This window comes from Pelobates fuscus, chromosome 4, assembly GCF_036172605.1.
Source record: "Pelobates fuscus isolate aPelFus1 chromosome 4, aPelFus1.pri, whole genome shotgun sequence".
Lineage (NCBI taxonomy): Eukaryota > Metazoa > Chordata > Amphibia > Anura > Pelobatidae > Pelobates > Pelobates fuscus.
Window position 1 is genome coordinate 272,040,437 of NC_086320.1, and position 21,421 is coordinate 272,061,857.

The window sequence follows — 21,421 nt, forward strand, 5'->3', positions numbered from 1 at the left end:
ACACAATTCCTTATTGTTATGCGATGATAACAGACACTCTGGCAGATTTATGTAATTTAGGACATATTTTAAGTAAAGCAGATGTTCTCTTTTAAAGACAGCTGTGTGACTCTGCATTTAATACAAAGTTCTCTCTTTTTTATTCTTACCTACTTATAGTTGATTGATATTTAGTTGTGGTCTGGCAAGCAAACATAGTTCCTGCTTAATTTTCTCCAGTGAGATTTGTGGCAGCCCTTAAAGAAGATACTGTGGAATGCTAATGTGATAATACGAATAATAAAATCCACTCAATCACAGGAGGAAAAAAACAAAACAGGTATTGTCCTACTAAATATCAATTTCCAAGGATATAACAATACCATACACGTCCAACTATCTGACTTTGTTATACCTTTGTGTTAAGAAACCTGAATGATCTTTTTTTGTACACAAAAATAGAGAAAACAAGTACGGATGAATCGTTAGGTAGTGATATAGCTTTATTCTGCCAATAAGCAACAAATAAAAAATCAATAGCAGTTACTGATTGTAAAGACATCTGCTTTACATAGTTACACAGCTTTCAAAAGCAAATGGAACAAATGTTTTCGATAATATTTTTATTATTTGTTTGTTAAGAAAAAGCTTTTGCATTTTTCAAAACTTAAACCTTTCTCTTGCTCATGTTTATATGGGTACCTTTAATTTTGCATTGCAAAGCAATGTACAGAATAAGGACTGTCCTTCTCCATCTCTGCAGAGGGGCTGTAAATAGTAGTTACTCCCTTTTTCAACACTCTGCAGTACCTTTTGCAGGTAAAATTTCCTGACTGCCTTACAAGGGAGGAAGGGCTCTGAACACACTACATGTAATCTCAAGCTGTAATACAAAAATGCAATGCACAAATAAATTGTACACATTTATTTACTATATGAATGCATAAAGCCCACATTCATAGATTATTTGGGTAGCATTTTCAGGAATCATAATTTCAATAAATGCCATCAAGTTATTTACAAATACCCTTAACTAGGCCATTTTTATGTATCTGTTTGTCCTATTTGCTATATGTAAAAAAAAAAATGGTATGTCTGCTACAATAATATTACAAGATACGGGACAGCATATTATCCTCCAATATTTTGGATAAACACATACATTAAAAATTAAAATTGATAAATAATTACAATTATTATTTATCCTTGAACAGCAAACTGTATAGGATTTTTTCAGGTTTTTTTTTTTGCACAGTCTCTTCCTTAACAATTGAATCCCAGAATTCTCATTGCTGAAACCGCAATGTTTTTTCTTCAATCTTTTCTTACATCTTATCTGCACTGATAAATGTAACAAATTACAATTCTAACATTGTATTACTTTATATTAAATTACCCCCTTCAATACATCATTATTATAATTATTTTATCAGCTTTTCATTTTATTGAAACATTTTATTCAAAGCCCATCATATGCATAGGACATAGCAAAAATGTGCTTATATTGGTTTATATTGCAATGAAAATTCCTACAAAAATCACCATAATGCAAACATCATGTCTGGATGGCATGGTGGAGATTCCTTGAAATTACAACCCAAAATGCCTTGAAGACAGGCAAATTTAGTCAGTTACCTACATTCCAATATCCATAATAGCCATTTGTTATATTTGAATTTCCTAAGCAGGAATTTAACTTAAATCTCCCGAACTAAGCCCTGCAATGCATGCTTTTAACCACTGGTAAAGCCCTCTGCTCAGGAAAGCTAATAGAAGTTCCTGCATTAGTAATTTTCATCACTACAATGATGGTAGTGGTATAAAGGAGAGGCTTCCAATTTACCCTATGTAAAAAGTCAAACTGTGTAAAAATGGTTTGACTCCTTACAATAAGGTGATCAGGGCACCCTTGGCACCATAACTACTACAGGATATGGGGTTCCAAAATACAGGAGAACTCGTTTGATGATCAATAACATAATACTATAAATTGTTGTTCTCTTAAATGGTGACTTTTAGGACTAGCACTCAAAGTCTTTAGCATCTTTATTGACAGGCTAACTTGTTATTGATTGACTTTATAAAGGACATTTGTAAAGAGCACACTTTATAGAGGAATACAACGAGAAGTTCCAAACTCTGATTTCAGAACTATGATTAGAAAAAAACTCTACTAGTGCCATGAGAGCTATAGCAAGCTGTCTTGGGTATGGCACCAGAAGTGTCCTTGCCACCCTTCAATCCTAGTAAACAAATTGCTAATGGTTTGAGTTCTTACCTGAGGTCTGGTGGGAGGCAGCCCTGCCTCTGCCCGTTCCAGATGCTCTCTGTTGGAGCTAAGTCTGGTGATGCAGGACTTCCCTCATAGGATGAGAGTGATCAGCTGACACACTCAGCTAATGACCTAGTCCTGCAATGCAGGGCTTAGCTCAGGAGAGCTAATGAAATGGCTTTCATACAGGGATAAGAGAGGCATGAACATAGTGGACCCTAGGTAAAAAGACAAACTTGTAGCAAGCTTTGAGCTGGTGCCAGTGCATTGGGCGGATGCCAGTAATAGCACCATAACCAATATAGTGCATTGGGCGGATGCCAGTACTAGCACCATAACCAATATAGTGCTTAGTAGTGGTTATGGTACTAGGCATGTTCCTTTAATACATCAAAACTTCAGAACATCATGGCAGGTCCAGTATATGTTTTACAAAGGAAAAAGATAGCTTCATTTAGGGTGGTTCGGGTAAAAAAATAAATGTAATATTAATTTATTATAAGAGCTTATAAAATGTACACACAACTATATTATGTAACAGATAAATCTACAGGAGAAAATGTTTGGATTAACAATATTGCACCTAAGTTCAAGAAAAAGGCACAAGAGATTTGTTAATCCAATTACTACCAATTACTTGAAAATAAAATCACTAAATATGAATGTGAAAAGGTAAGCTTCAGAGGGTGCATATTTTCAAGATTAAATTAAACTGGATTCACAATCTATAGCATTATTCATCAAAAAAAGTTTGCTCATTTGCATGGGACGCAACAAAATTAACATTCAAAGTATAATTAAAATGTATGGATGCCAAAGACAATATTCAGAGCTCCAGACACTGCCTAACATCTTGAAATTAAAAACGGATTCTGAACATCTTCCTCCAAAAGAGGAAAAGCTTCCAAAATACATGAAAGTGTGTCAAGAGGCCACTATGTTCGAAACACTGGCAAGTAATCTGCCATTTGATTTTCAGTGTTTTAATATTTAAATGCTGATTGCAATCTGCTCTCTATATTCAATGTCTAAGTTGTACAGTAACTAAATGTTATAATTAAGGTTTCTTCTAGTTTAAACAGAAAGGATGTTTTACGTCTCTCTGGTTGTTTAGCAAAGTAGTTTGATCATTGCATGGCTGGGATCACTGTGCAGTTTGTGATTATGTTTGTCACACCATTTGGGCAACGCACAGCTATTGCTTCTCTGTCAACATGCACAAATGAGAGTAACCCTTTAAAAGGACAATAGTTGTCTCTTAAAGGGAGCCAAGGAATAAAATGTTTGAATATAAAAACATTTACGTGTAATTTTCTTGTAATTTTCTCTCTTTTATAGAAAGAAAGAAAGAAAGAAAACATATGTTTTCATATGTACAAAAATACAATTCTCATTTCTTTGGACATTAGTAATTCTAAATGTAACACCTGATTATGTGAGATTAATTGTCTCATGGCCATGATCAAAATCCAAAAAAGTAGACATTCTCTCTTTTATATACATATTAAAAGTACATTCCAATATTAAAAATCTGTTTATTTTTAATGTTGGGGTGTTCATTTTTTTTGTTTTTGATTTATCACCCCCATTTCATTATTAAAATAAAACAAACCTTTTTTTAAGCACTAGGGTCTGCTCCACCCAACCCAATCCACCCTTACTGAGATCATAACGATTGATGATCTCTCTTTTACTCCAGTGTGTTTCATGGAGCAGTACTGGTGACCTAACTTGCATGCGTGGCAATTGCTGTGCTTCACTAATCCAATGTTTCTCATTCTTGTTGGTTTTAATGCTTCTAAATGAGAAGCATTTTCTCTGACTTTGATTTATAGTTCAGGACCACCTCCCTGATTGACAGCCAGAAGGTTTAACAAAGGACTTTCAAAAAAGTACTTAAGTGGACTATAGTGTTTCTTTAATATCTTATGTACATATGCCTAATTTTTGATAAATTATGGTCACAAATATACAGAAAACCAGAACAGGTCATAATTATTTTGTGGAAAAAGCAAAACAAAAATGTATATAAATATAAGAAGAACAGATGTAGATCAACAATGTAACAATGCTACGGTTAGAATACCTCTAACGCAGAATAAATAAATACATTTGTTTATATTATTGGAGTGTTGGAAAGTCACCTAGGCCTCCTGCCCACAAAAAAAAAGCTCTAAAAAGGGTTAACAAGGGTAACTTGCTTCTGATACAGTGGTGAGAGGGTCCCTCGTACCTGGTTTTCTTCACCCAATAGGAAATTACTGTTGATGATTTCTAGGTCAATACAATGCTTCTCATAGACTCATATGTTGCAACCCCTGAGCTGAGACTGCAATTCTTTCGATAGAGAAGCATTGAAATCAGTGCTTCTCTATAAGAAACAAGGCTTCCTGCTTAATACTGGGGCACAAAGAAGTCTGGAAGAGCGCACACCCTGCTGTCTGACTTGCAAGTGGGACGGTTAACCTACTGTTAGTGCTTTATAATTCCTTAATACTACATGGTCTTCATATTTAATGTGTTCATTGCAGTAAAAGCATCAGATACTGTGACAGAATACATCAACATCCAGAAGAATGTATTCAGTCTTTATTCGATATCTCTGATAATAACATAGTATATTTTTTAAAAGGGAAAAACAAATCCAATAAGACAACTTAAACATTCACAGGAATCCTGCTTATGACCCATTTTATTTAAAGGGACACTAGAGTCACCAGACCAACTACAGCTTATTGTATTTGTTCCCTTTCATGCTTTTTGCAGTAAACACTGTCTTTTCTGAGAAAATTCAGTGTTTACATTACAGCCTAGTGATAACTCCACTGGCCACTCCTTAGATGCCTGCTAAAGCTGCTTCCTTGGGTAGTGCTGCAGAGTAAGCAGCACTGGCATTCAGTGTCTCCATCCTCTGCATTCAGACACTGAACTTTCTTCATGGAGATGCATTGATGCAATGCATCTCTGAGGAGATGCTGATCAGCCAGGGCTGTGTTTGAATTGTGCTGACTCTGCCCCTGATCTACGTTCTTGACTCTCTCAAACAATACTGTGGGGAAGCATTGTGATTGGCTCAGACCACCACTTCTGCTGATGTCAGCAGACAGGGACAGAGCCAGCAGCTACAGACTTGAATACAAGTAAGATTTTACTTTATTTAGGGAGGCAAGATAGGACCAGGGGGACTAGATGGTGGTTTTAACACAATAGGGTCAAGAATTTATGTATAGTGTTCCTTTAATGTACTATTTTTATAAGACATCTGCAAGAATAGTTAATAGGGATGTCCAATAGCTAAATATAATTCTGCAAGTACCCCATGAATTAAATAACAATGAAAAAAAGTATTTTTCTCCAAAGCATGATTTCAAAAAATGAGGTATTTCTCTAAGCTTAAAAAAAATAAAAAGAATCAGGCATTTTCAGGAAAACAGGCTGATAAAACAAACAGTATGTTTGTGGGATAATTAAACTGCATTTCATTTATGCTCTAGTAAAATATAGCTTTTATTTAGACAAATGTTGTGCAGAATGCACACTTTATGGATAATACACAATTTCAGTCTATATCCATCATTGCAGGCCTGAAAATCAATTTACAGTAGCTTGTAAATTATAAACAGCTGCCATTACATTTCTCATTCCTTTTCAGCATACAGAAATGTAAGAAAAAAGTTCCAAGCTAACAGAATTTTATAAATAGTTGCAAGCATATTTTAGTTACTGAAACTAAAGATTTGATAATAATAATCTGCAGTTTAATGACATCAGCATGCTATACATACAAACCTGTTCATTTAAAATCAACCATATGTCTGATAAGAGCTACCATAGCAATGGAAGTGTGTGTGTTTGTGTATATATAAATATTATTATTTTATTAGTATTATTTTATTATTTATATAGCGGCAGCAAATTCTGTAGCACTGTACAATGGGTGGACTAACAGACACGTAATTGTAACCAGACAAATGGACGCACAGGAACAGAGGGGTTGAGGGCCCTGCTCAATGAGCTTACATGCTATAGGGAGTTGGGTGTTGGATATAGTGACACAAAGGGTATAGGTAGGGGTAATGAAATAGGTTACTAGAAAAGTATTCAGAGAACTTAGGTTATTTTTTATAGTTGCAGGAGATGAGTCATGGTGGGAGGGGAAATGAAAACCCGTTAACAGTTTAATTGAGATGCTTTCCTGAAGAAGTGTGTTTTCAAATATTTTTTGAAGGAGTGGAGACTGGGTGAAAGTCTAACAGAGAAGGGAAGGGTGTTCCACAGAAAAGGTGCAGTCCTGGAGAAGTCTTAGAGGCGAGCATCAGATGTGGGAGTACGGACAGAGGATAGACGTATATATATATATATATGTAGCCATATGCTAACAGGATCGACATTTGCCCACCCGCATAGTGGTAAAAGAATGGCTATTAAACACTATATCACATGTATGACCACACATGTCATATATATGATCACTTGTCCCTGTGGACTTTCGTACGTCGGCAAAACCGACATGACTTTGAGAGATCGTAATAGAGGACACCGGTCCGGGATTATGATCGCTTTCAGAGATCAACGGACCGACAAACCCGTTGCTAAACATTTTCTAGCTAGTCAACACCATCTACCTTTGCTCCGGTTTATTGCAATTGACCACGTCCCTGCACAACCAAGAGGAGGTGATAGATCCAAGCTGCTCTTACAACGTGAAGCCCATTGGATCCACCATTTAAACACAGTGACCCCGAATGGACTTAATGAAAACCTTGTTTTGTCCATGTTTCTTTAATTAGTGCTCCTATGGCTGTACAACTCCGTTATGGCCTAATAGTTACAACCCAGGGATCTGTAAATAGTGTCCGTGGTTTATAGTACTCTTCTAGTTTAGACTAAAGTAACCAATTTGCAATTCCCTGTCTCGATGCGATAGAGTAATATGGAATTTTCCGTTTCTTCTTTTTAATGTGTACAAACACATACATTCCATTCTATAGTGGGTAATCTGAATTACTATATTTTTTACTCATTGGTTTGTTAAATATATGGGAATGTTTCAAAAAAAGTCTCTAAGCAATTTCTAATATATAGCAAGCAGATACATATAGGGCACAGTGATGCCCAGGTCCACATAACATGAATGGGAATATTGGATGTGCTTGTACACACTAGTATAAATATACTATGTCCAGCTACAACATAAATCTATGCCTCTAGCCCTATGCCTAAACTATGACATATTAGTAAAAATATGCCTTACATAACTTATGTTGGTATATAATATAGAATGATTCTTTAACTAACTGTATCTGTATAGCCTGATCCCGTTCTGCATCTATGTTCTATATATATTTCTCACATTGTTAACTCTCACATTGATGCTTTTTGTGCACTTGCTTTATTTCACATACATTTGGCACATATACAGATCTATGTATGCAGAGCTTGGGGGATACTGGCTCAATCTTCCTCTCTACACACTTTTCTAGGCATGTGTAGTGTTTTCTCTCCGGTTTCTTGTGTACCGGGTGATTGTTTTTACTCCTTCTACGAAGGTGCTTAGCAACTACGCTATTTTTTTACTCCGTTTACGTAGTTGCCTAGCAACTACGCTAGTTACCTAACACGTCACACGCACGATCTCACGTGGTGTTTCACACTTCCGGGTTTCTCAGTCTGCCGGCTGTCCGATCATCTTACTGGTAAGCTTATTACACATTTATGTATATAAAGAAAGCATTTGTTATATGTCACTGTGATCTTGATAAAGACCAAGCAGGGTCGAAACGTTGATTTTTTTTGCTTAAACCACAGCTATGTATTCATTGGGAATGCAGTAAATATTTTTGCACTACAATCAAGACCTAGTGTGCTCCCTTTATTGCTTTTCCATATATATATATATATATATATATATATATATATATATATATTTGTGGTCGTGGCCATATAGCCGTATATGAGATCATAACATATAATAACATATAATAACATAAATACCCATTAGTTGGAATTAGTCGGTTGTGGTGTGCCGAAACCGACAGAGCAGTAGGCCTGTAAAAAGTGGGCCCACCTTAGAGGGTGTTTGTAATAGAGGGAGTGGCGGGTGGGGTGACTCGCCAGACCATTGATGGTAATGTGAGATTGGATTGGTAGCCCTTTTATAGGGAAACCAAGCCCCTCCCACAACTACAGGCCAAGCCTTTATATTTGTGGTCGTGGCCATATAGCCGTATATGAGATCATAACATATAATAACATATAATAACATAAATACCCATTAGTTGGAATTAGTCGGTTGTGGTGTGCCGAAACCGACAGAGCAGTAGGCCTGTAAAAAGTGGGCAAAAATAAATACCATAAGACATAATACGTTGACCAAACTTTATTTAGATAAGTCACAAAAAGCTAGTCTTAATTCTTTAACAGGATTGGGTATATAGAGAGTATAAGCGGAAGATTTCCAGCGTCCCATTGTTTTGATGATGTGTGGAGGTATGTGGTTAGCAGAGGCTGTGGATGCTGCCCCGATTCGGAAAGAATGACCTGAAAATTGACTAGGGTTCAAGCCGAGTCTAGTCAACAGCAATCTTACATAGAGCATAAACCTTGCTGTAGTTAGAACGTTACCGTGCAGTTCTAGCAAAGGTTGTAATGGTTGTTTGTGGAGTGATTGCAGATAATTGTCAACATTTTGTACCGGGCACCATTTGTTATGAGTAGGGTACAAAGGGATCGTAACGGTATGACCCATGGTGCTGGTTTTTGAGTGTTTGAGTATGAGTAGGTAATGGTCGTTATGTTTCTCTAAGTCCAAGGTTCTTAAGTAATCAGTGGTCGTAATAGTCCTGGTTGTGAATTCGTTGGGACGGAGGAATCCATAAAAAGCTAGATATATGGCTGTCTTTATGACCGTGTTTGTCCTGGGCTCAAACGGGGAGGAATCTAACAAGTTGCTTAGTGCATGAAATATACGGTTATCTATAGGTAGTCGTTTTGCTGGGACATGTGTGTCTAATTTTTTAATGCCTCTAAGAACTGTCTTGATTTGATATGATGACAAGAAACTAGTGGCTTTGGGTTGTTGAATAAGCATGTGGTGTTGAATTCCCGTGAGGTATAATTTAATAGTGTTGAATGATAGTTTTAGGTTGATGTGGCAAAAAGAAGTGAAACCCAAGATTGCTTCTATCGTAAACATGTCGTGAATGTGGAAATCAGTGATAAATTTCCTGAATATGTGAAATGCTCTGTCGTAAGTGTTTCTTGTATTTACAGAAAGTGCAAGGTGAGAAATGTGACGTGCGTGATTTAACAAGGCTTTTAATCCATTATCATGTCTGTGAAAAGTGGGGCTGGTGTTGCCAGTCTGGAAGCGGTGGGCAGTGTCGTGAAGAATTCCTGAAAACGAAATCGAGACAAGTAATCAGCACTGATGTTTGTGCACCCAGGAACGTGAATACATGTTAGAAAGAATTGACAAGTGGCTGCTACCCATGTGAGTCGTCTCAAGAGCCTCATAATTACCAGTGATGATGACCGGCCTTTATTGACAATATGGCAAGTAGCCATATTGTCAGAATAGCACCAAACCGTGTGACCGGACCACTGGTGGCCCCAGGTAACGGCTGCTGCCACGATGGGGTACAACTCAAATAAAGCTGAGGTCTCTGTGAATTTTGTGAGAGCTTTCACCTCAGTTGGCCACGGCCCCCCAAGCCATTGGTCTCCCCATATGGCTGCGAAACCTGTGTTTGCTGCAGCGTCTGTCCATAGTGTAGGTGAAGTGTCTGAGTGAGGTGGTATAAACATGGCACGCCCGTTCCAAGAAGTGAGGAAAATTCTCCACATGCGCAAATCGGATGTTGCGTGGTTGTCTAATGAAATGTAAGATGTGTCTGAGGTAAATTGTGGAAATAGTGACAGCAAATGTGAAATAAATGATCTCCCCTGAGGAATGATTCTCATTGCAAAATTAAGCGATCCCAGCAATGATTGTAGATCTTTTTTTGTGCAACAACCTTGCTGTAGGTAATGGTCAATGCTTGCCAGGATACGCTCAATTTTCTCATGAGGGAGGCTAGCCTGCATGTGTACTGTGTCTAGTTGTATCCCCAGAAATTGCATCTGAGTGTCAGGCCCCAGGGTCTTATGTGGGGAGACTGGGATAGAAAGTGACTCGAATAATGCCAACATGTGTCTTAAACTTGTGGGTGGAAGTGTGTTGTTCTCAATTGTGAGGAAATCGTCTAAATAGTGAATCACTGAGGGACATTTACATACATTGAGTAACAACCAACATAAGGCCTCTGCAAATGTGTCGAAAATACGCGGGCTGCTTTTAGAGCGAGTGAAAAAATAGTATAACCCTTCCCATTTAATGCCGTGAAGGTGCCAAAGTGTAGGGTGCATAGGAAGTAATTTGAAGGCGTTCACTACATCCGTTTTACTTAACCATGCCCCTGTGCCTGCTTTAATGATAGCCCCAATGGCATGGTCGATGGTGGCGTAATGCAGTGAAAACTCTTCCGATGGTATGAGGGAATTTAAGCTGGGGACTGTAGAGGAATGTGGTCCGGATAAATCAATGATTAACCTGGGTTTAAGTGAGTTTTTCCCCGTGACAATCCCAATGGGATTGGTTCTCCAAGAAGTAAAAGGTGGTGAGTGGAAAGGGCCCAGCAAAAACCCTTGGTCCACCTCAATTGTGATAAGTTTATGTACCAGCTGTGGGTCATCTCGTGTGGAAAGTAAGTTGTCACATTCCAATGTGCCTGTAGGTAAATGTATCAACCCTGTGTGAAAACCCTCCGATAGACCTGTTATGAGGTAGTCACTAAAATGTCGTGATGGGTGTAGATGTAGTAAATCGGTGAATAAGCTGAGGTTCACGCATGTGAGATAGGGTTTAGGAAAAGCTTTATTTGGGCACATTGTCTTGGAATGAGCCCTAAAACAATGTGAACAGACATGCATTAGTCTACACGAACTAAACCCACAATTGCCAGCATTAAAATTGTTGCATACCTGGGATTTCCCTAAGAAGACAATATCTCTTCCTAATTTGTCTTTCAAACCTTTATTTGACCTTGAGGGGTTAGTAGTTGCTTGGTTTTGTTCTACCTCAGCTGTATTAGGGCAGAAATTAGTGCTGTGGGTTGCTGATGAGCATACTGCACAAGTTGGGGGCTTGAGGCCTGCAAAGTGCCTACAGAATAGCTCAGTGTCCAACTTATTCCACTTAATGCTTAAATTGAACTGAGCCAGAGCTGCGGCCACCTTTGCAGAGAAGGAACGGTGGTAATCGTAAAACGCTGTACCACCGTATTTGTGCCCCAAATCCACCAACTTGTGCATGTACGCATCTAGCTCGGCTCTTTTCCCTGGGTATACAGTGCAATATACGTCCCTATAGATGCCAAAACCTAACACAAATTCTGGTATATTCAATTTTTTGTTCAGGCGAGGGTCCCTAGCCTTAAGGACTACAGAAATGTCCCCACAAGCAAAGGTCCTGTTCTCAAGGACATCCTGGGAGGCAATAAGCAATGAAGCTAGGTTAACGTCCTTGCCTTCCAGAATGTCCTTCTTAAGGTGAGCTGGGACCATGTGTGAGGGATCAATAGATTCTATGTCACCCGTGGCTGGTGGGGTATTACCGGGTAAGGTATCAGCAAGAGGCTGAGTGGTGACCGTTGTATTTGTAGTGGAGTGAGTAGCACTACCGGCCTCCAATTTGTCCAGCCTGTCAGTGATTTTCCCCATGGATGTCATAAGTGACGTCATCATTGTATGAAATGCTGGTACTTGAGACCCGCTAGGGCCTTCCCCTGCCTCGGAGTTGTCAGTGGTAGTGTTTAGAAGCCTATACAACTCCGCCTTTCTAGCTGTAGCTGGGAAAGGGATGCAGCGTCTTCTTAGTTCAGCTGTAAGACGTGGTATGGTCCACGATCTAAGGGATGCCGGGCTATTCACGTCTGTACTTGGACCAGGGGTGGCAGGCCTAGCGGGTGTGCTAGGTAGTGACAGTTCTTCAGGAATATCTGGCCTTAGTGACATAACTGAAATTATAAATATATATAGTCAGTCGTATGAATTGTTTTGTGGGTGGGTACTGGTGGGCTAACAAAATACCAAGCGGTGAAACAATTAAGCTTTTTTGAACGTGACAGATGAGGCCCTGCTAGTTGCCAAGCGGCTTGAGAGGCACTATCTATGAGTGGGCCCGAGGGGACGTTTTGAGGCCACCGAACGTTGTGGCGGGGTGTTGGCCTCTCGGTGTCATTTAAAGCATAAGAAAGATTGGGAGTGACAGGTGAGGCCCTCTCTTTACATTGATGCGAGGCGGCTAGCTATGATTTGGCCCGAGGGACGTGTCACCTCCGAGTGTGAGGTTAGGGATGTTGGCCTCGCGGGACCACTAGCCTATGGATTAAGACCAGAAAATATTTATCTAATTGGCCCCCCTAACCTGGGACCAGTACCCCTCAAATAATATTTTGGAAATAGTGGGATCTGGCGTAGTACCTGAAAAGTGAGTCAGGCTTGCCTCTCAGTTGAAGAGAATCTGTGACTTTGTCGGTAGGTTAACCTGTGGGTATAAGATGATATATAAATATCTGAATCTGGGGTAGTGGTTAGGCCAGATCGTGGACCTTAGAACCAGAACCTACCCGATAACTGCGGAGGAGATATAAGCGAGAGAAACCGGTTTCTTGCTTGTAAAAGCTACCGTTCCAATGACTAAACCTAGGAGAGTAAATTATATTTTAACTAATATCATATGTTTATATGGTCATTTAACATGGGTCATATGACAATGTTACCAACCTATAACGTATATAAATGATACCGATCTCAGGGTTCCTAAATATTAATATGAATTCTGGTCAGAAAACCTGTGGGAAGATATCAGAAATCAGGAATCTAATTAAATGTAACATAAAATTATTATTTTTTTATTAGGTGTAATATCGTTATAGACCAGTAGGGGGCGAGATTCCACCTAAGAAGTGGATGCAGGATCGTGTATAAATAGTGAGTAAAAAAGTGGATTTAAATAGTGTGATTAATTTATACATAAACCGTTTCGTTTAGTAGCATAATTTTAAGTATATTAACGAATGTATTGATTGTTTTAATCGTTTTAAAGATAGGGATTATTTTGCTTAGCGGCGGAGTGATTGCCGCGAAAATAGTTCCGGATGCGGTTAAGTGAATAGGGGCTCCGCCGTGAATGTGAAGCGGTTTGCTTTACGGCGGGCCCAACTTACGGTTATTTTGGCGGCAGTGAGTACCGGAAAGCTGTGCGGACGGCGGCGGCGGCGGCAGCGGCGGCGGCAGCAGCGGCGGCGGCAAAAGCACTGGAGAACCTGGACCACTCAGGAGGGCACCGGACCCGGAGACCACGATGAACAGGTAAGGGGAAATCCAAGATGGCGGTCAGAACCGGAAGTAACGTTTCTGACTCGCCAGACCATTGATGGTAATGTGAGAGTGGATTGGTAGCCCTTTTATAGGGAAACCAAGCCCCTCCCACAACTACAGGCCAAGCCTTTATATATATACCATAGTGTTCATGTATAGATTATAGCCATATTAGTCCAGTGATGCAGATGTTTGCTTGTTTTTTTCATTCTCCCCCCTCACTCTGTGATCTTCACACAAGACATGTATGACCCTCTGCGAGAATGGTGGTTATTTTCTATGAAACCTGTGTCTTATTTGCACTAATGTCGCTTTAACCCCTGTATCACAACTCAACTTTAAATTCTATGTGTCATGCTTTAGACTTGAGAAAGGGAGGTTCTCCTGAAAGCTTGTCATTACAAAATTCTGTTAGACCAATAAAAAAATGTTTTACAAGATACAAATTGTATCTATTTTTTACATATATGTATGTCTGGAAAATATTTAAATATATTTTAATCTTCTTAATTGAGTTTATTTTGAAACAGAATGAGAAATACATTATATTATCATTGACAAATTTTGTTCCTGACAAATTGTTTGTATGGACATTCTTACAGGTGTTGGTGCTTTATAGATCATTTCTACTAGAGATCATGTAAGATGCTATGGTTCTACTCCGTCTGGTTGTACCTGTAAATGTGTATGTGGCCAACAACCTTAAAATGTATTGTAATGCTTTGTAGTATGATGCACACATTGTTTTTTTTTGTTTTTTTAAAGGTAACAATACAGGATGTGTTCATGGTGTAATTTCTAGGCTCATGTCATTCACAGTCTTGATCATAGAAGTACTTATGGTAGGACATATAATTGAGGGCAGTCTGGATAAAGAGCAGCTGGACAGGTATGTAACTTAGTAGGTATGAAGAAAGTCAGGTCCAGGCACTCAAGGTATTGCTAAAAGAATATTTATTGGAACAAAAGAGCAACATTTCAGCCTGCACATAGGCCTTTGTCAAGATATGGAACTTAGGCCATCTGTGGAAAAAGGGCCCAGTCTGAAAGTATCTCTACCTTACTCACTCTCCTCACTATATGTGATATTTTAGACAGTGTTTGTTTTTTGTATGATTTAATAAAAATTTATAATAGTAAAAAAAAAATAAGAAAATGTTTTATGTTGCCAGGGTAAAAAACAAACAAACATAAATTCTAGGGCATAAGGGGACTAATGTGAACTCAACAATCATTTAAGCACTGTCTGAATGCTGATAGAGTCCTCCAATACTGGAACTGTATGTGTTTCTGATAATGTGTATGCGAGTCCCAGCACTATGTGTCTGCTATGTCCATCAATCACAGCACTATAAGGTGTCACATAGTCCCAGCATTAAATTTTCTCAGAGTATTGTATCAGAGCAGGAATAATGTAACTCATTATATTAAGTATTTTTTCACATTATAATAATATAATGTGTATGCATGTGTCGATCACAGATCAGAGAATTTACTAACAATGCTTTAATAGTAGCTGTTTTGAAACATATAAAACTTAAGTGATGTGGGGCACCTTCCACTTTCCACCTTCCACAAAAGATCATTTGTATTTCAACGCATTTACAGAAAGATTAGACATGTGCAATTCGTTTAGTTCCTAAAGCCAACTTGGACGAGTTTTGGGCAATTAGGACATTCGGATACTTCCGAATGTCCGAATTGCCGAATTTCGGAATTGGCGAAGTTCCAAAGTTGCCGAAGTTCTGAAGTTTCAAGTGCCGAAGCACAGAATTGCAGAAGTACTAACATACCCAGTGGAAGAATGGAGAATGTTACACTGTTTACCAGTTTATATAAAAAGTATACAAACATAGCCAAGATTCAGCTGTATGCATTTGCAACATTTACAAAAATCAAGTAACACATTCATATAAAATGTAAGTTACTTAGCCAGTCAATGGATGGGAATGAGTAAGTGGATAACTCCATAATGCCCACGGTATTAGGGAGCTATCTACCAAAAGGCTGTAAGACCTAAATCGGTCTTTCAGCCAAATTTACTAATACTAAGTAAAGATTACTCTATAGCGCGAGTAGGGGCATGTCTAGTAAACAGTGAGCAGCCTGTGGCTGCTCACTGTTAAAAAAATAACAAAAAACAAGTGTGTCCCCCTGAACTCCCACCCGTGCGGCGCAAGTGGGGGATTTTAAACTGAAGGGGGGACCTATTGCCCCCCCCGGGCATCACCCCTGAGCTCCGGGTGGGGCCCTGTATGACAGTGGGGGTTAACTATCATGTGTCCCCCAGCCCCCACCCCTAAGCAGCGGGTGGGGGCCCTAAATCAGAATAAGGGGGAAAACCTATTGTTCTCCCCCCCCAGCCCCAACCCCTGAGCGGTGGGTGGGGGCCCTAAAGTAAAATAAGGGGGGTCCTATTTTCCTCCCCCCGGTCCCCACCCCTGAGCGGCACGTGGGGGCCATGAATACAATTGTAACCCCCCCTGGTGACCAGGGGCCCCAAGACCCCTAGTCACCCCCCTCCCACCAAAAAATAATAAACCCCTACATACCCCCTACATAAAATAATAAGTGCAGACTATTGTTAACCTTGTAATGCACTAGATATAAAAACACTTACAAGATTGCAGAGGTGTAAAGGCATATCATATCCCAGGTTATTAAGATGTTCAAACGTAGTCCGCCAGAAAAATCAAGTACAAGTGAACAAGAAATCCTTGCTTGAAAGTTAGAATTTATTACAAAATAACCATAAATAAAACAAGAATAAAAGCAAACTGCTCTCCTACAAAAAGTCCCAACCCTACGCGTTTCGTCTGACAATTCAGACTTCCTCAGGGGTAAAATAAAAATCAGGGAGGAGGACAATAGGTGCCCCCATTCTAATTTAGGACCCCCACCCGCCACTCAGAGGTGGTGGCTGGGGGTGAGGACAATAGGTCCCCCCCCTTATTCTAATTTAGGCTCCCCACCCGCCGCTCAGTGGTGGGGGCTGGGGGTAGGACAATAGGTCCCCCCTTATTCTACTTTAGGGCCCCCACCTGCCACTCAGGGGTTGGGGCTGGGGGAGGACAATAGGTCACCCCCTTAATCTACTTTAGGGCCCCCACTCGCCGCTCATGGCAGGGGTTGTGGCTCAGGAGGGGGGCCCCCCCTGTTTTTAATTTTTAACAGTGAGCAGCCACAGGCTACTAGACATGCCCCTACTCGCAGTATAGCGAGTATGTCCCTACTCACAGTATAGCAAGTTGGGGCAGAATTACTAATATTAAGCAATCTTTACTTTGTATTATTAAATTTAACTGAAAGACAAATTTAGGTCTTTCAGCTTTTTGGTAGATAGCTGCCTAATACCGTGGGAATTAGGGAGTTATCTGCTAAGCAGCTGCAAGTGAACATCCAAAGTCCCGAAGTTCCAAAGTGTCAAAGTTCCAATGTTGCCGAAGTTCTGAAGTGTTGAAGTGCCGAAGTACTGAAATTCTGAAGTGTCAAAGTGCCGAACCGAACCAAAGTCCTGAAGTTCCGAAATTCCGCAGTGCCGAAGTCCCGAATTTCGGAATGCCGAACCGAATATATTCCACATGCACATCCGTAAGAAAGATTACTAGTACCGTATATACTCGAGTATAAGCCGAGTTTTTCAGCACATTTTTTGGGCTGAAAAACCCCAACTCGGCTTATACTCGAGTCAAGGTCTGTATTATGGCAATTTGCATTGCCATAATACAGACTGGGGGGAGAGGGGGGCTGGCAGAGCTGTAACTTACCTTTCCTGCAGCTCCTGTCAGCTCTCTCCTCCTCTGCGCCGTCCGGTCAGCACCTCGGTCAGCTCCCAGTGTAAATCTCGCGAGAGCCGCGGCTCTCGCGAGACTTACAGTGTAAGCTGACAGAAGAGCAGAACGGACGGCGCAGAGGAGGAGAGAGCTGACAGGAGCTGCAGGAAAGGTAAGTTACAGCTCTGACAGCCCCCCTCTCTCCCCCACTGAACTACCACTGGACCACCAGGGAAGGAGAGCCCCCCTCCCTGCCATATATCAAGCAGGGAGGGGGGACGAAAAAAAAAATGTATAAATAAAATAAGAAATAATAAAAAAAAAATAATAATAACAAAAAAAGGGGTATAAGGACCACTATGGGAGAGGGGGGGTATAAGGACCACTATGGGAGGGAGGGGGTGGGTTAAGGACCACTATGGGAGGGAGGGGGTGGGTTAAGGACCACTATGGGAGGGAGGGGGTATAAGGACCACTATGGGAGGGAGGGGGGGGATAAGGACCACTATGGGAGGGAGGGGGGGGGATAAGGACCACTATGGGAGGTAGGGGGGTATAAGGACCACTATGGGAGGGAGAGGGGGGGGGGGGTAAGGAACACTATGGGAGGGAGAAGGGGGATAAGGACCACTATGAGAGGGAGGGGTAGGGATAAGGACCACTATGGGAGGGGAGGGGGAAGTAAGGACCACTAGGGGAGGGGTGAGTCAGGACCACTGGGGGGGGGGAGTGAAGGAACACGGGGGTGGGGAGGTAAGGACCACTGAGGGAGGAGGAGGGGAAGTCAGGACATATGGGGGGGGAGGGGGCGGCAAATTTTTTTTTGCCTACGGCGGCAAATATCCTTGCACCGGCCCTGCACACACTGCATTCACACACTGCATTCATACACACACACACTGCACTCATACACACACTGCACTCATACACACACGCTGCACTCATACACACACACATACGCACACACTGCATTCATTATACACACACTGTAAATAAATATTCAATTAATATATTTTTTTTAGGATCTAATTTTATTTAGAAATTTACCAGTAGCTGCTGCATTTCCCACCCTAGTCTTATACTCGAGTCAATAAGTTTTCCCAGTTTTTTGGGATAAAATTAGGGGCCTCGGCTTATACTCGAGTATATACGGTAATTCTCTGTTTAAAATAAATAAATAAATGCATAAAAAAATTTGTTTTCATATATTTGCAAGTATTCATAAGCTTGCTTGCTTTTTATTCTTTACAAAATCAATGAGCTAGTTGTGATATATGACATAATGTACATGCATGGCTATTTACATAACTTTGCATAATTACAAAAACCTAAATCTTGATGCTTTGAGTAGGATCATTTGTCAAACCTCTTTGGAATATATGTGAGTTTTTTTGGCACTTAATTAGTCTCATGACGTAATGTGCTCTGCATATATCTTCTACTCCCCCTCATCACTACCATTATCTTGACAAAAGATGAAATTTATGCTCCATGAAGTGATGAAAGATTATGTTTTGAAGAAAACTATTTTAAAATTTCTGAATTTGTATGGTGTAAAACATTTTGTGTTTTTGTACTTTAGCCAACAGATAATTATATGTATGATTATCTACAAAAATCTAAATTATTTGCTATAATAATAATAATAATATTTTTTATTATTATTTGTTACACAGATTTATAATAGTGGATTTCACAATCGAGATACTAAATATATTTTCAGGCATTGGAATGTGTACATATAACCATAAGAAGGAGGAGAAATAGGAAACTGAAAGTGAAGTACATAAAATACAGTAAGGTGAGGGTAAATAAAATTATATGCACTCACTTTATAGGAGCTTAGGTGCAGCTAAAACGTAGATGCTTCGCGGAATATTAAAAGGACAGGAAATTTAAAGGAACTCAACAATTTTATCAAGTATCTGAATTTTAACGATTGGGGAATACACCTCACATGTGTCAAAAGCCCTATTGAAATTATTTTTTTCGACCTCAACATCGGCATCCAAAACTCTACTACAGCAACTAAAAACTATTTCAAACCCGTAGATGCCAACAGTTACATCAACAGAACGAGCTGCCATCACAAACCATGGCTAACCAATGCTCCTAGGGATCAATTCCTTATGATTCGACAAAACTGTATGGAGGACTCTGACTATATAGAACAGGCACAATATCTTAAAAATCAATTAACAGAAAAAGGTTACGAGGAAACAGAATTAGAGAGAGATTTAGAAGAAGTGATGAAACGATCCAGAAAAAAGAAAGAATTCTCAAAAATAGTCGAAATACCCTTTATTTGTAATTATAATGGACGGAATAAGAAAGTACATTGGCAATTAGGAAACACTGGCACTTATTAAGAGATGACCCAATTTTAAACAAAATTTACCACCCATACCAAGAATTACGTACAGGGGAGCAAAACATTTTAAAAAACCTTTTAGTCAAGAGCTGTATAATTCCCCCCCCCCCCCCCCCCCAAAAAAAAAATGTTTTACAAAACCTTACATGCTTCTTTGGATGTGGTACAAAACGCGTTAAGTGTATTTAAATATTGTTTATATAGTTCTTTTACCCTATTCATTTGTAGTTTTTTATCAAGAAACATACTTTTTTATTGGACCGGTTTGCTGCTGGATAACTGTACTCCATATCCTTGATGGGTATAATACCACCTAAGCCAGTTGGACAGAGCAATCCCTATTTGCTCTATCAAATGTGAGTACTTTTTTATCTATTTCATTTTATTTATCACTTTTTACAGTCTACACTTTTGTGTCTACACTTTTACTTATATAATCGGAGAGAGACCACCAGCACCTATATCGTAGAGTGGGGATCATACCAGTTCATGCCATACCCCTGGGGCCACTCTATAGGCTCCAGTAAACATGTGTGCACATCTTTTATAGCTATATATTTTAATATTGAGACTGGCATATTGCACTATATATCTATGAGATATTTATTACATATCTACAAGAGAAGCTGCATTCACAATAACCTCCTATAGAGTCTGTACTCTACTATATCCTCGAGCAGTGATTTTTCCGCCCAAGCGTCTAAGTTGGAACTGCACCTAAGCTCCTATAAAGGGTAAGTGCATATAATTTTACTTACCCTCACCTTACTGTATTTTCTATGTACTACACTATCAGTTTCCTATTTCTCCTCATTTTTATGGTTATATATACACACCCCAAGGACATTCCAGGTGCTGCATCTCCCTCTCTGTTTTTATCTGCTTCTCTATGGAACAAGAGAGACCCCGGATTTAGAGACCTAACTGCCCTTTGGACTGTACAAGCACTGGACAAGCACTGAATAGTCTCTTACTTTAATATATTTTCAGGCATATCTGTTTTAAGTCTCTTTTTTGAGGGTTAACAATGAAGCAAGACAGAGTAGTACAATCATGAACGAGTGAACTAAAGAAAATGAGGGCCCAAAAAGTTTTAATCTGACACTGTGTCATAACCACTATAGTTTATTGTAGTTACATAGTTACATAGTTGTCTAGGTTGAAAAAAAGACTAGTCTATTAAGTTTAACCCCCTAACCAGGCCATCCGAACACCCCAGGCAAATGTCTCGTGGGTCACGATGGCCATGGGCCGAGGTCGACAGGGGAGATTCGTCAAAAAGGAGAGTTGAGAGGACCTGGGGGGCACTAGCCTGCAGCTCAGCCAGGTTCTGAATGTTCCTTTTGTGAGAATGATGGCAACCCTCTGACAGGCTAGATCTCACGAGAGTGAACATTTCCAATGCACCTCTCATACACACTGCACCACTCACACATATACACTGCACCCTCACACACATTGCACCCCTCACACACTGCACTCATCACATACAAATCACACACACACACACACTGCACCCCTCATACACACATGCACATTGCATCCCACACACTACACCCGTCACACCAATAGAACCCCTCACATTACACACTGCACTCCAACACA

General features: G+C 39.9%; 1 protein-coding gene across 2 annotated transcripts in view; it reads right to left on the minus strand.

The window, feature by feature from the left end:
- CNTNAP2 (contactin associated protein 2) overlaps positions 1–21,421 on the minus strand; it is a 1,581,556-nt gene that overhangs the window by 925,722 nt on the left and 634,413 nt on the right. The window lies entirely within an intron of this gene.